Source organism: Pinus tabuliformis, chromosome J, assembly GCF_031772625.1.
Source record: "Pinus tabuliformis cultivar Carrire ecotype Pingquan chromosome J, CPIR1, whole genome shotgun sequence".
Lineage (NCBI taxonomy): Eukaryota > Viridiplantae > Streptophyta > Pinopsida > Pinales > Pinaceae > Pinus > Pinus tabuliformis.
Genome location: NC_142295.1, coordinates 1,042,134,914 through 1,042,148,709, shown reverse-complemented (window position 1 = coordinate 1,042,148,709; position 13,796 = coordinate 1,042,134,914).

The following is a 13,796-nucleotide window of genomic DNA, read 5'->3' as shown; positions in this document are numbered from 1 at the left end:
TATGTTCAATTTTTGGAACTCCTCAATGTGCTCCATTATTGAACCCTTTTGTTTGAGACTTATCAATTGGCTAAAAAAAGTGTTGCTTTTTGTATCCTCATAATGTGCTATCAATTCTTCCGTAAAAATTGCCCAAGTGATAAATTGTTTACGAGAGCAAAGCCATTGATACCATACAAACTGATTTGGTTCCAAATATAAAGTTGCCATACGTACCTTTTGTGTGTTTTGCACATTATTGAGATCGAAGAACTGCTCCATCTGTAATATCCATGTGGCGGGATCCTTGCCATCAAACTTCCTCATATCGATTTTTGGAATATGGTGGGTCTTTGATCCAACATTAGAGTCTATGGAATCATGATTAACATTTCTTTTGTTCACATCATGAGTTTCCTTTACAACCTTTTCACCATTAGTAAGTATTTCTTGTAGAAAATTTGTCAAATTTGTCTTCAAATCTGCCATGTCTATATTCAAATCTGTCCTCAAATCCATCTTCAGATCATCCATCTTAGCTTCCATGCCCTTTATCTTAGATTCCACGCCATTTATCTTAGCATCTGTTAGCTTTTGTGAGCGTGACATTTGTTGCACTTGTTCTTGTAATTTTGATATATCATGTAGCATTTCTTCCTCTTCTTCATGAGTCATGCTAGAGATTTCAGGTTCCTTACTAGGTGTTTGCATTTTCTTTCCTCGGGGCATCAGTTACCGATAATAATGCTTTACTATGCCCTTTGAATTCCTTCAAACCAAGCTTATGCAAAAATCAAAAATAAAAACTACACACTTTTTTTTTACTTTGTGGAAGCCTGATATTGAATCTGATGTATCTCTGTAATTTCGAATTATCCAGTTCTGAAATTGTGATCTGTAGTATCCTTCTATGTCGTCCTTCCAATGCCACTAGTCTGATCCAAATTGGATTCTCCAAGAAAGAGTTATGCACAATCTCCCGCAGTGACCTGATTATAGACTAGTTCAGTAGAGCGAAATTGTATGAAGTTCCACGTGTCACTGTTTCAACCTATGACTCTAAAAAATATAAAAAAGCAAACTACAGTCCGTCCTCTTTCTGTACCTTCTTACGAAATTTCAATCCGATGCTCAGAAAGAAAGTTATGACGATTTTCCCCAGGTCACCTGTTTTGAATGTAATTCAGGAGTCTGCAAAAAGACCAACTTCCTGAGATCATATCTCCGAAAATATCGCGCGAAAAGCTCTGAAATTTCGACCCAAGGTTCAGCGCAATTTCTTCGCAAATGGGTTTTTTTTTGCAACTTCTGAAATGTCACAGAAAAATTTTTATAGTGAAAATGGCACAATGACCTGTTTAGAGCAGCGAAACCCTAGAATCCAAAGCTCTGATACCAAATGTTATGAAACCAGCCCAAGAAAAGATAGAAAAGATAGATCAACACCTTAGAATTCAGCCTCTTCAAGGGGGCAACCTCCTTTACATTACATAAATGAACAATTCTTGGATGATTCAAATGACAAAACCTCCTTTCTATATATATGAGTCTATGGAGTCACAATATAATCCAGCCGACCTAACAATAATAATATAAAGCCACAAAAATAACAATAGAGGGATTCTATGGGCACATTAATAACAATATGGGGGCAATGGGAGCACAACAATATAAATAAGGGGTATAACTACAATAGTAATGGGGTAATTACTAGTATTATAGGGACCCAACAGTATGTACCTATGTTATTTTGATGAATGTGGCATGATTTATACAATGACATCCAGTCCCCACTATTGAAAAGATTCTTTAACTGGTGTAGAATGGAATGGGGCCAAAAACTGTGATTCCCTTCTAGATTTTTTTATATAAATAGAGCATTTACGCATGTATGGATGGGCATCCTTAAATAGGGTGGGCCAATAAAAACTGGCTTTGATGATTTTATGCGCTGCGGTATCGCCAATGTAATGCTCAGCTGTCGGCCCATTATCTATCTCTTTCAACACCTTCTGGTCTTCATTAGATTCTAAACATTTGAGCAATATGCCATTGTGTTTCTTATGAAAAATATTACATTGAACTAGCTGATAGGATGCATCCTTAAGCCTTACAACTATTTCCTGCTTCACAGACAAGGAGGGAGACAAGGTTCCTTGTCCTAGATACTAATTTAGATCAATATAACAAGATGACGAAGAACCATGTTGTGGCATCAAATCATTCTGGTACATTTCAATTTACTAATCCCACCCTTCTAGTTCTTCGTCTAGCTAGTCAGATGCTTCAACGACTAGTTTACATAGCCCATATCATTTGAATGTGTGATAAGGATTGAACTCCATGTCATATTAGTGGAGGAATGTCATCCAATGAGCTCTTATTTCACCCAATTCATGTTGGAAAAACAATTACCTTACGACTGGGTGAGGTACAAACACTGTCACGTGATTTTTTAGGATGTATGCCGAAAATGTTTGACAACTTTGTAAACGAGATATTCATGTTTGTCCATGTCCTGATAGTTGAGCTACGAACCTTGCTGAATGGTACTCATGAAATATATGGGATCCTCGACACCTATACTATCCTTCTGTGTTAGCACAACTGCTAACGAGGAACATGAAGCAAAGGTATACAAACTAAAATCTTTGGTAAAATCAGCACTGTAAAAAGAAGGGGCTTTAAGAATGGATTTCTTGATATATTCAAAAGATGAATTCTCTTCTTAGTTCCATTTGAAACTTGCATCCTTTTTTATCATGTTCTCTAATGGTTTCATTATCTGAGCAAAATCATAATAAACTTATGAAGAAAGTCGTTCTTACCCAGGAAAGACTACATAACCTTCTTACTGTTAGGAAGCAGGATTTGCGCAATAGCCTTCACATGTTTGAGATCAATGGTGATGCCACTTTTAGTTATAATATGCCTAAGAAAGTTTCCTTCTGACACTGCGAAAATCTTCTTCTTGTGATTAAGTGATATCCTATATTTTTTGCAACGTTCAAATATTTTCTTTAGATCATGGAGGTGATATGATCTCCTCCTTGAAACCACCATCACATCATCCAAATATATTAACATGCTTTTATCAATAAGCCCTCTCAAAGCAATTCCCATCATTCTTTGGAAGGTGGATCCAGTGTTAATGAGGCCAAAGGGCATTTGTCGATAGGAAAAATATTTCCACTTAGTTCTAAAAGTCATCTTTAATTGATCTGGTTCAACCACCAAAACTTGATTATACCTAGAGAATCCATCAAGGAAAGAAATCATTTTAGATCTAGACCCTGTTTGTAGAATTTTCTTCATAGAAGGAACAAGGTAGTTGTCTTTATCTAAAGCCCGGTTCAAATTCTAGAAGTCGACAATAACCCGATCTCAACAGACTTTTTTTGTATAGGGACTAATTTCGAGACCCAAGTGGAGTGTCTTAATTTGAAAACGATCCGAAGCTCTAATAACTTTTCTCACCTTTTGGATAAGAAGTTCTAAATTTGGGTGGAATTTCCTTAATTTTTGCTGATTTTTTTTTAACCCATCCTTTATTGGTATCACATGTTGAATGATGTGGGTGTCATATGTTTTAACGTCCTTGTATGTCTGGGTGAAAACATGTTGGTACCTTTTGAATAACTCAATAAAATATTTGCATTTCTATAGGGGTAAAACATATACTGATATTGATAAAATTTGGATCATCTTTTGTCCCAAGATTTATTTTCTCATGTGATAGAGTGGAATTTTGAGTCTTAGTGTTTGGGGGTGCCCAAAACCAGTTCTGCAAGTCAAATAATTTCTCCATGTAATAAAAACTTTGGGCATGGTATTTCCTTTGCATGCATCAACCTATTCTTGTAAGGTTCTATCATGTTCCTCCTTGATTATTTCCACATCTCTGAATACATTTGTGTTAGCCATGAATTATAATATATGTTGATCATCATTGAAAACATGAAGATTAATTATCTTATCTGGGATGACATGTTTATAAATAATCTCAATAGAAATATCATCCCTCAAAGGTGTTAAACTTGCTGCGACATTAGATAGACTATCAATGTTAATAGCCAAAATTTACTGCATCAACATTTCGGAATCCACCCCTTCAAAGCCCAAAATAAGACTCTTTTCCATTGGAACTGATGGCTTCAACTGGAATTATGGGTCTAGTTACCTATGAAAACTAATTGTGTATGGTTATCATAACTTCTATACTAATGTAATTACTGATACAAAATAAAACTAATCTATTCTAATTACCCTGGTATATTAAGTTATATGTGCTAGAAAAATAACGTTGCTTCATGACAATGGAGATTCCCTCGAATTAACGTTGTTAAAATCAATAAAAGAATTAATTTGATTAAATAGTTAATCAAATCAATTATAATCTCATCACATATACACAAATTAGTTATTAAATGTACAAAAAATAAAAGATCTACACATATCAGTAATGATTATTCTTGAATCTGAGAAAGTCACAATACAAATATTAACATTATTTAAATATGAAATATAGATATAGATGATTCCCTTTATAGATAAACTGAAAATACAAGAGATAGAAGTATTGATTATGCTCTCTTCATTTTCATAATGGAATCAAAATGGTTTAGATATATTAATAAAATAAACTTGAGTACAATATTGCAACTAAAGCCCTTTTTTCCAAAATTTAGAACCCTTTGCATGGATTCAAGAGATTTATTTATAATTTCTCTTACAAGAAAAATGGAGAAACTAATCCTTTGATATTCTATCAACTAAAGGGAAACAAAATATGGATAAAACACTAAAATAGATTACATTTGAAAATAAAATCCAATGAGAAACTTCAAGCAGAAGATGAGCCAATAACTTGTTGCCATAGTTGATATACTTCTAGAAGGGGTGGCAGCTCTTGTGGAGATCATGGTCTCATGTTTAGCTAATAGTTGAAAACAAAATTTTGAAGAAGTGGTATCATTTGAGTTATTAACTCCATGAGTGTTTTTAGAACTTTCAAATGATCATGAGACTTGATTAAAAAATACCAATTCAACTCAATATTATTTTTTGACCACATTTCATTTCCCTAACTTTGTGCTTCCATTTGACCAATATTTTTGTAACATTTTAACATCTGGAAATGTATCTTCTTTATAATATGAAATGAAATTTTCCTCCAAAAGAGGTTGGGTGATGGACAAAGAAATGGAGCATGAGAGCTCTCTCATATCATTTACCAACTTTCTAATTAAAAAAATTATAAACTTCCATTTTCCAAGATTCATGAACTTGTGTGTTTCATCAATCCTGGGTTGTTCTAGTTGCATTATTTTCCTCTTTACCTGTCATCCAAGAGATCATTTATGTTGCACTTGGCCTTGCCATACTGAATTTCCATGTCAACCAATTCTTAAATTAATTTAAAGCTTAATTTATGTTGTTCCTACATTAAGCTTAGTTTGTCACAAAATCATTGTTGTTGTTTGATAAACTTAGAAACATAGTTATGGATAAGATGGGAACTTTTATCTCAAAATGGGTACTCGAGCCCAAAAACCCCAAAAGAACATGAAAAGAAAAGAAGGAAAATTGTTTATTCCAGAACGATGTTTTTTTAGGGTAGAGTTTCAACATATTTTTTAAATGGATGTAAACAGGGCGCCCCGACCCACCCCCCACCCCACCCCTTTTTTTAAATGGATGAAAAAAACACCCTTAAAAAAATTGTTTATTCTGGAATAACAAAAAAATAATTCGATTTACAATTTTGACATGTTTTAGCAATGGAGTTAAAGAGAAAATATCCAGACTTCGAAAAATTGTAAAATTCCAACAATTCTCGGACATGATGTTAAAGATAAAATATCACGTCTTGAATCCTAATAATTCCAACTATTTCCATCCATGTTGTTAAAGATAAAATATATTGACTCTAGAAAAACTTGAAACTGTAATTGTTTTCAACCATAACATTAAAGATAAAATATCATGACTTAGAAAAACATTAAAATATTGACAATTTTTTTACCATGCAATTATAACCAAATATTATGACTACAAAAAAACCTCAAGTTTTCAGAATATTTCAAGCATCACATTACGAAAATTGTTTATGACAAAAAACTTTAAAAATGAAGACCCAAGAGTCCAGGGATCACTACGCCTATACAAGCATGGATGCCTCTGGATCTCTCCACTAAAAATGTGAGGAATTTTTCCATCTCCACCGTCTAGGCTTTACCCTATATCCCGCCATTCATTGGTTAAGGATTCCTAGGTCCAACGAGGGCATACACAATTATGCTTTACCACAATCCCACCTTCATCGGTCAAGGGATTCCTAGGCCTTGTGTTTTCTCCTGAGAGCACCCCACTCAGTTTGAAACCATCCAAAAATCCAACTCAATCAAGTAAGAGAACCCCAATCACACCATGACTATCTGAAAATGGAAAGGAAATGTTAAAACCAAATGTCACACTTGGAAAATACCATGCCAGTGACAACAAAAGAACCAAAAACACACATGCATGTACCATGCATTCCAAAAATAGTAAGGAAATCATACACAAAACTCGATACGTGTAGGTAATTCCATTGTAGCTGCTTGATCCCACTCTTCCTTTCTTGATATTTTATTTCCATTTTCTTTCTTGTCCTTCCTTTGCCTTCCCTCCTCCAATGCTATAGTTCTTTAAGAATTCTCTAAGTGTGCAAGAGTATGAGAGAGTAAAGATAATAGAGAGAGAGCTGCAAAACTAAACTGACAAAAGATGTGAGTTGATCCTCATAATCCTTTTTATCAATGAGGCCTGTATTTTCTTCAATTTCCATTATTTTTCATTCATTTTCCCCCTCACATGCAACATGTGACCATCCACCTTCCTTTTCTCCTAATTTCATTTATTTTCATAAATAAAATTTCAGTTAATGCCTCTTTCCTTTCCAAATCCTTTTCCATTGTCTTTGGAAATTTCCCTTAGCCATAATAAACAAAATGAACACCCACTAGGATGTCTTTCCCAACATTCAACTTGGAATATGTGTCCCATGACCTTGGTCTGATTTTTCTTTTATCAATTTTATTACATGGATTTTTATCTTGAGGCTATTACAAACCCCTTCCCCTTAGGGGAACACCATTCTTAGTGTTCAATGGCACCTACAACCAACAAGAATGCTGAAAAGAAAAACATACTACCCATGGAGCTTTATAACCAGCAAGAATGTTGAAAAGAAAATAGTTGGATAGAGGTGGGTGCGCAGGCTGTTTTGTCCATCATATCCGGCTTTCATTAACATCTGAGGCTTTCCAAACTGTATGAGCATCATCCTTCTACATTCCAGACAGTCCACAAAATTCTTTTGGTGCATACCCCACCACCTTGTGGGTGTAGTGTGTAGTTCCCATTTTAGAGCATCGAAATGTTGTTGTTCCAGTACTTCTCTTTCATATTTGTTCAGGAAATCATCTACCATGGTTATTCTATCATACATAGGTAGATCTCTTGCCCCTATTTCTACACATCGTAGTGACTTTATCATCATGTTGCAATTGAGTGTGGTTACCTCGTGTAACTGATTCTACCATCGTTCTATTTCCTCGTCCGAATCTGATGTGTAGGAGCTTTCGTGCTCCCACGAAATCTTGCCATCCATTGTAGGATTAACCCAATCCTGCTACCAAGCGGTTACCTTGTAAATATAGTATAGATCATCATCGTTGTCGCAATTGCGCACCGACTCTGTGTAGCGCGATCCTTCCGTAGGGTCTGAAGTTACCACTACGCGTAGTTACTTTTTCTCAAAAATCATTTTTGCGCTTCTTTGGATTTATCACTCCATTCATATCAGTGGCCCAATCTATTCCCAGTGGCACACGATAGGGATTGTTTTCATCAATAATCTCTATCACCTTGAAAACTGCAAGCACACTCGCACCTTCAATATCTACCATTTTTCCTTGCAATCTTCCCATGAGTAGGATCTTTTGCTAGTTCGCCATTTGCATTTGGATTGGAGATCATTGTAGCATGGGACTATCTATGCACTCCCATGTCTACTTTGGAAGAACTTTCACATCCGATCCTAGATCCAAAATTACTTCATCCATTTCATATTCCCCTATTTTCCCAGTCAATCTCATCTCCCTTCCTATTCATGTTGCGTGCTTTCATAGCTTCCGTACTACATGCAGTTCTCCGGCTCCCATACATCTAGTGACGAGTTATTGCAGCCATTTCACCACTTTTCTATCACGCATTAGCTTCATGCATGTCTCCAGAAATGTAGTGAGCATTGATGGGTCCATATCTAGTGCTAGTTTGTATTTACTACCTGAAGTGGAGGCCTTTTTGAAGCTCTTCTTAGCTTCCATGAATGCATCCTTCACGCACTCCAAATCAAACTCTGGTTCCTTTGTTGGAGCCTTGTGAACCCAAGCACTCTCTTTGGGCTACTTTCCGTTGTCATCTCCTGTTGTGATACCACTTCAGAGCATGATGTTTACATTCAGGTCCTCCTCGCGTGGCGTAGACCTCATCATTTGCAGGTTTTGAGTCAAGGGAGGCTGGAGTGTTACTTTATCGTGCAACCTCGCTATCATTGTGGGGTAGTCCTCTATCTCATGATCAAACTGGGTACAATATAAACATGACGCTCTCGTTAAATCTGTACAATGGCAGGCATAATGTCTTGGCCCTCTGCAATTGTAACAGATCAGTTGTTCTCAACCCCTTCCTGGTCCCATTCCACCTTGACCTCGTCCACGTCCATGAAACCCGATGTGTGCCATCCCTATGTTTTGATCGAGGGCTCGCATTTCGGTTTGAACTCTGTAGGTAGGAGTCTGATCCATCATCAATTCATAACTCCTACATGTACGCTCATCATGGCCTACTGACCTGAAGAAATTATAGAGTAACTCCTGGGACATCTGGGTATACTTCTGTAAGAGATGAAAGTTATTTTTAGCATGCTTCCCTCCTATTTGATAAATCGCACACCATAACTTAGGCACTACGCTCAGCCCTGCTTGTGCCTCTGGTCTCAATGGAATTGGCCCTTCTCCTTCTAGGTGGTTTGCGAAGACTAGACAATGGTCCTTGTCATGTCCCTAGCCTTTGCACTTTATGCACCATACCTCCTCATGTGCTTCTTGGCGAGCTGTCCTGCCTTGTTTCAAGCTCTACATCTCAAGACAAAGGTTTTTCAACTACGCTTGGATCTATTGGACTCCTAAATTAGGATCTTCTATCAGTGTCTCATGCAGTCTCATTGCGATATCCAAAGCCTCAACCTGACTTGACAGCTTTTGTCGTGACAACACATTCCTTAGATGCCGTGTTAGCAATGCTACAAACCATGCATGGTGTTGCCCATCCTTCAAGGTCATGTTGGCTTCATGAATCATACACTTCAGTCTCAGATCTAGATCCCAAGGGGTCTCACTTGGAAGCATCATGATTTCCTTAAATCTGATAATCGACTGTGTCTCTGATTTTGGCCTGCTAAATTCCCTGTTTAGCGCAGCTTGGATATCCGCAATCCCCACGTTTGGATTTTCATTGGAATGCTTAATGTACCACGTCAGTGCGCGATCCTGCAAGGCGCTAACTAGTGTCGCCTTCTTGATATTATCATACATGACTCCTTGCGCTTTCCGTACAACCTTTACTACGAAGCAAAATTGGTCTAGATCTTCATTCCCTACTCCTTTGAATATCGGCAACTTTATTGCGCTCGCCATATTGAAATGTGGCGGTGGTGGAGGTGGTGTGGGTGAAGATGGGGGTGAAGATGGTGAAACTATTGGTGGTGTAGATGGGGGTGGTATGCCATAATTTGCTACCTTATTAGATTGATCTCACTTCTCGTTGAAACTTTCGCGAGCTCTTCCTCGCTTTCTCGCGGAGGTGAAATCAAGGGACTAGTCTCTAATTCTTTGCTACTTTCATTTCTGTAGATCCTCCCACTTCGCATAGCCCTAAACATCAATTTATTCACATAACCCGCTTTTCACATTGTCGCAATTTAATCCAAGTGTTAAAATATTTAATGTACTTACCCCGTGGTCCTTTGAGGAAGCGTCATTCTGCCTCGCTGTAGCTGACTAACATGTATACTGCGAATTTGGTGATAAACTCTCATATAATTTGATCAAGCCAATGGTCCATAGCATGCGCGATCTTATCTCCTGATGCTTCTAGTCTATGAACCAACTCCAGAGTCCACACAATAGGTTTTTCAAGCCTACACCTTCCCTGACTAACTGCTAGCTTTACAATCCACTCATACAACTTAGAGGGCAAGGATGCAAAGTACATCCCATGGATTTCCATATATAAGTAGCGCTCTATCCACTATTCCTTCAACACTCATGAATTCCTATTTTCCTGCACTATGAACTCGTGAATATTTCTGTCCAACCACCCTTCAATTTCTTTCTTTGTCGGATTCTAGTGACACGACATTAGACATCTTCTTATGCAGATCTTGGTCCCGGCAATGAAACCATTTTTTGTCTTATTGGGGCCTGATCCAGGTTTAGAGGTGATTTAGCCAAACAAATCCTAGTACCACTAACCCTTTCAACAACAGTCTACAGGGTGGGGACTGAGGTCTCACCCGAAGTAGTGTGGGAGGGTGTTAGAACCAGGTTTCCACACCCTAGAGATCTATAATGAGCTCAAGAGGTCCGCAGTTCGACCCTGTGTGCACGTTGCTACGCACACTTTCTTGTACCTTGAAACCTGCAATGCTGCCTTTTCGCAGCCCTACTTGAGGCCCAAATGTTTTTATTACCCAAGTCCTTACTGGTATTCCACTGTTAGTTGATTAATTTAGCCTATTTATATACGTTAATCTATAATATAAATCATTCATACATGTGAGCGTAATAAATAAACAACGTATTTGCAATTTATAACAAGCATGCATTAACCCAATAACAGATGTACAAAAATATGATAAAAATTCTCTGTATTATTTCTTTCTTTAGTTACAGACTCAACTCCACCCTGCACACTCAGCTGCAGAGCCTTCTCCTGTGGTACGACTCAAATACATGCTTAGTCACTTAGACACTATTCTTCTCGCTTGCTTGCTTCCTTTCTTCCGTTTTACACCTAGAGCCTCACTCTATTTATACAATCCCATGGTTCGTGAACCATGGGTAGGCCGACATTACATTACAAAACTAGGGCGGACAACCCTTTGACTCTATCATACATTTCGCGCTCCTTGCCCATAATTCGTGTAGTCTTTACAACAATACTGGGTCAAAACATGGGCTTTGATCCCCAAAACATGCCTTGGGGGGATTCGATGCCCAACAATTAGTGCCCACACTTCTTCGTCATTGTTCCATTCATCCTTTGCTTCGTTTATCCAATCTAGTTGGATAATAGAAATGGCACAAATCAATGCTTCCACATCCTCATCCTTTCTTGAGAGTGCATCTGCAACAACATTTTTCTTCCCTTTTTTGTAGATGATTTCAAAGTCATAACCCAACATCTTTGTGACCCATTTCTTCTATTATTTTGAATATAATATTTTTTCCAAAAAGTATTTAAGACTATCATGATCCTTTTTTACCTTGAAGTGTCTTCACTTTAGGTAAGGTCAGATGTTTGGAGGAACACTTCCTAGAATCAAATGAATAGGATGATCATGATCATGAATAGGTGGGAGCCCTTTGGGAGTCTCAAATACCTTGGAATGATTGTCCAATAATTTTTGGAGATATGGAGAAATATATAATTGTGCAATTACACCTTATTGTTGTTTGTTTAGAATCTTTGTCATTCCGTTAGAGCTGAATATTTTTCTTGGTTTCCATTCGATACCCCTTTATTAGACTTCCTTTCCTTCTAAAAAAAATGATGAAAAGTTCTTGAAAATTAAAAGGTATTGTACTGAAGGATTGTAGCCATTGGATTCCTAGTACAAAATCACCACCAACCATTGGAATGGAAATCATTGGTCTATTCAATAGATATTATCCCATGGATAACTTGATATTATGGCACTTTCCAAAGAAATTTATGGTTTCTCCACTTGGAACCATCACTTGACACTCTCGTGCTAGATATAAGAAGCCATTCAATTCCTTGGCTATCTTACAATGAATAAAATTATGGGTACTACACAAATCAATCAACACTAATACCTTTTTCTTCTTGATATGTCCTTCTATCTTGATAGTTTGAGGAGTAGTAACTTTGGCCAATGTATTACAAGATATGGTCGGATTCATTTATTCTTTATGTTGGGTGTTTTCCTACTGTATATGCTCTTCTTTTGATGTTTCTTGTTCATTTTCTTCCTCCTCTTGAAAATCTATGTAAAATAATTGCTTCTCAGCAAACTTACGACCTTTAGTGTATTTCCTATCACAACTGTAACAAAGCCCTTTTTCTTATGCTTCTTCCAATTGTTTTGTTTTCAACCTTGTAGGTTGTGGAAGGCTAGGGGCAGAAACACTTCCATATTTATAGTTGTGAGTGGTAGGCTTCCTTGTTGCAATAATTTATCTTTCCATTTATCTTTCCAACTTGAATGAATTCTTCAATGAATCAGGGTCCCAAAGACGAACCTCATGTTTAATGTTATCCTTTAATGTACCGATGAAGACATCAATCCTCTGCTTCTCTCGAATATCATTTACCCTTATATTAAATTTTTGGAAATCCTCAATGTGCTTTATCATTTCGTCCGTAAAAATTGACCAAGTGACAATTTGTTTACAGGAGAAAAGCTGTCGATACTATACAAACTATCTGGGTTCCAAATATAAAGTGTCAATGCGTATCTTTTGTGTTTTTCACATTATGGAGATCAAAATATTGTTCCATCTATAGTATCCATGTTACGGGATCCTTTCCATCAAAATTCCAGAAAATATGTGTTCTTGATGTCTTTTCATGTGAATGGAATGCATGGGCAGTGAATGGGAATTCCAATTGCAAACCCTCCAGCGAACTTCGTGAGCCTTTGGAGTTCCATATAGTACAGAGTGGTCACAGTAAGGTGGAACTAAATCCCTTACCATTTCATTTTAACATAATTAATTGGGATCTTTATTACACCAATAGAAATAAGTCCAAGTTACTTCCAATAATAACATTTTTTTGGAGACGAATATTATTTCTCTAATCTCGATCTCAAATTCATTCTGAAAATTGTATTATATCAGTGGCACAGAATTTGGTTCACAACGTTGTATTTATTTGATTTATTACATTGTTATCAAGAAGAAGAAATCACTTGTCTTCTTCGTTCTTTCAGAGGGAAGCCGTCACATGTGCGGAAAAATGGACTTCCACGCTAATTATATCGATTTTAATTCTCATAAACGGTGTCTGTGTTTTTATTTGTTTAAACAATAAATATTATAAAATACCTTTACCAATAGACCTATAATAGGAAACAATAAAATTTCGAATTTAATTTCTTAAAAAAAATGTCACTTTTCATATAACTCTTTCTTAAAAATAATTAAGGTGAAGATAAACCAAAACAATAAAATAATTTATCAAAATTATATAAATTTTAGTATTGTTATATGGTTTTTATGTTTTTATTTAATTAAATAATTTAGAACTATAAAATATATTTACAAATATAATTATAATTATAATTGGATTTGATTAGAAAATAATAGAATTTTGGATTCTTTTTTTTTCAAATTTTGAAAATTCAAATATAAAAAATAATATAAACTAAATATAGAAATAGTAATATTATATTATATAGAATTATTAAGATTTAAAAATAATGGGAATAAGTTGATCATAAGAACTTTTTTAGATGATTGAAA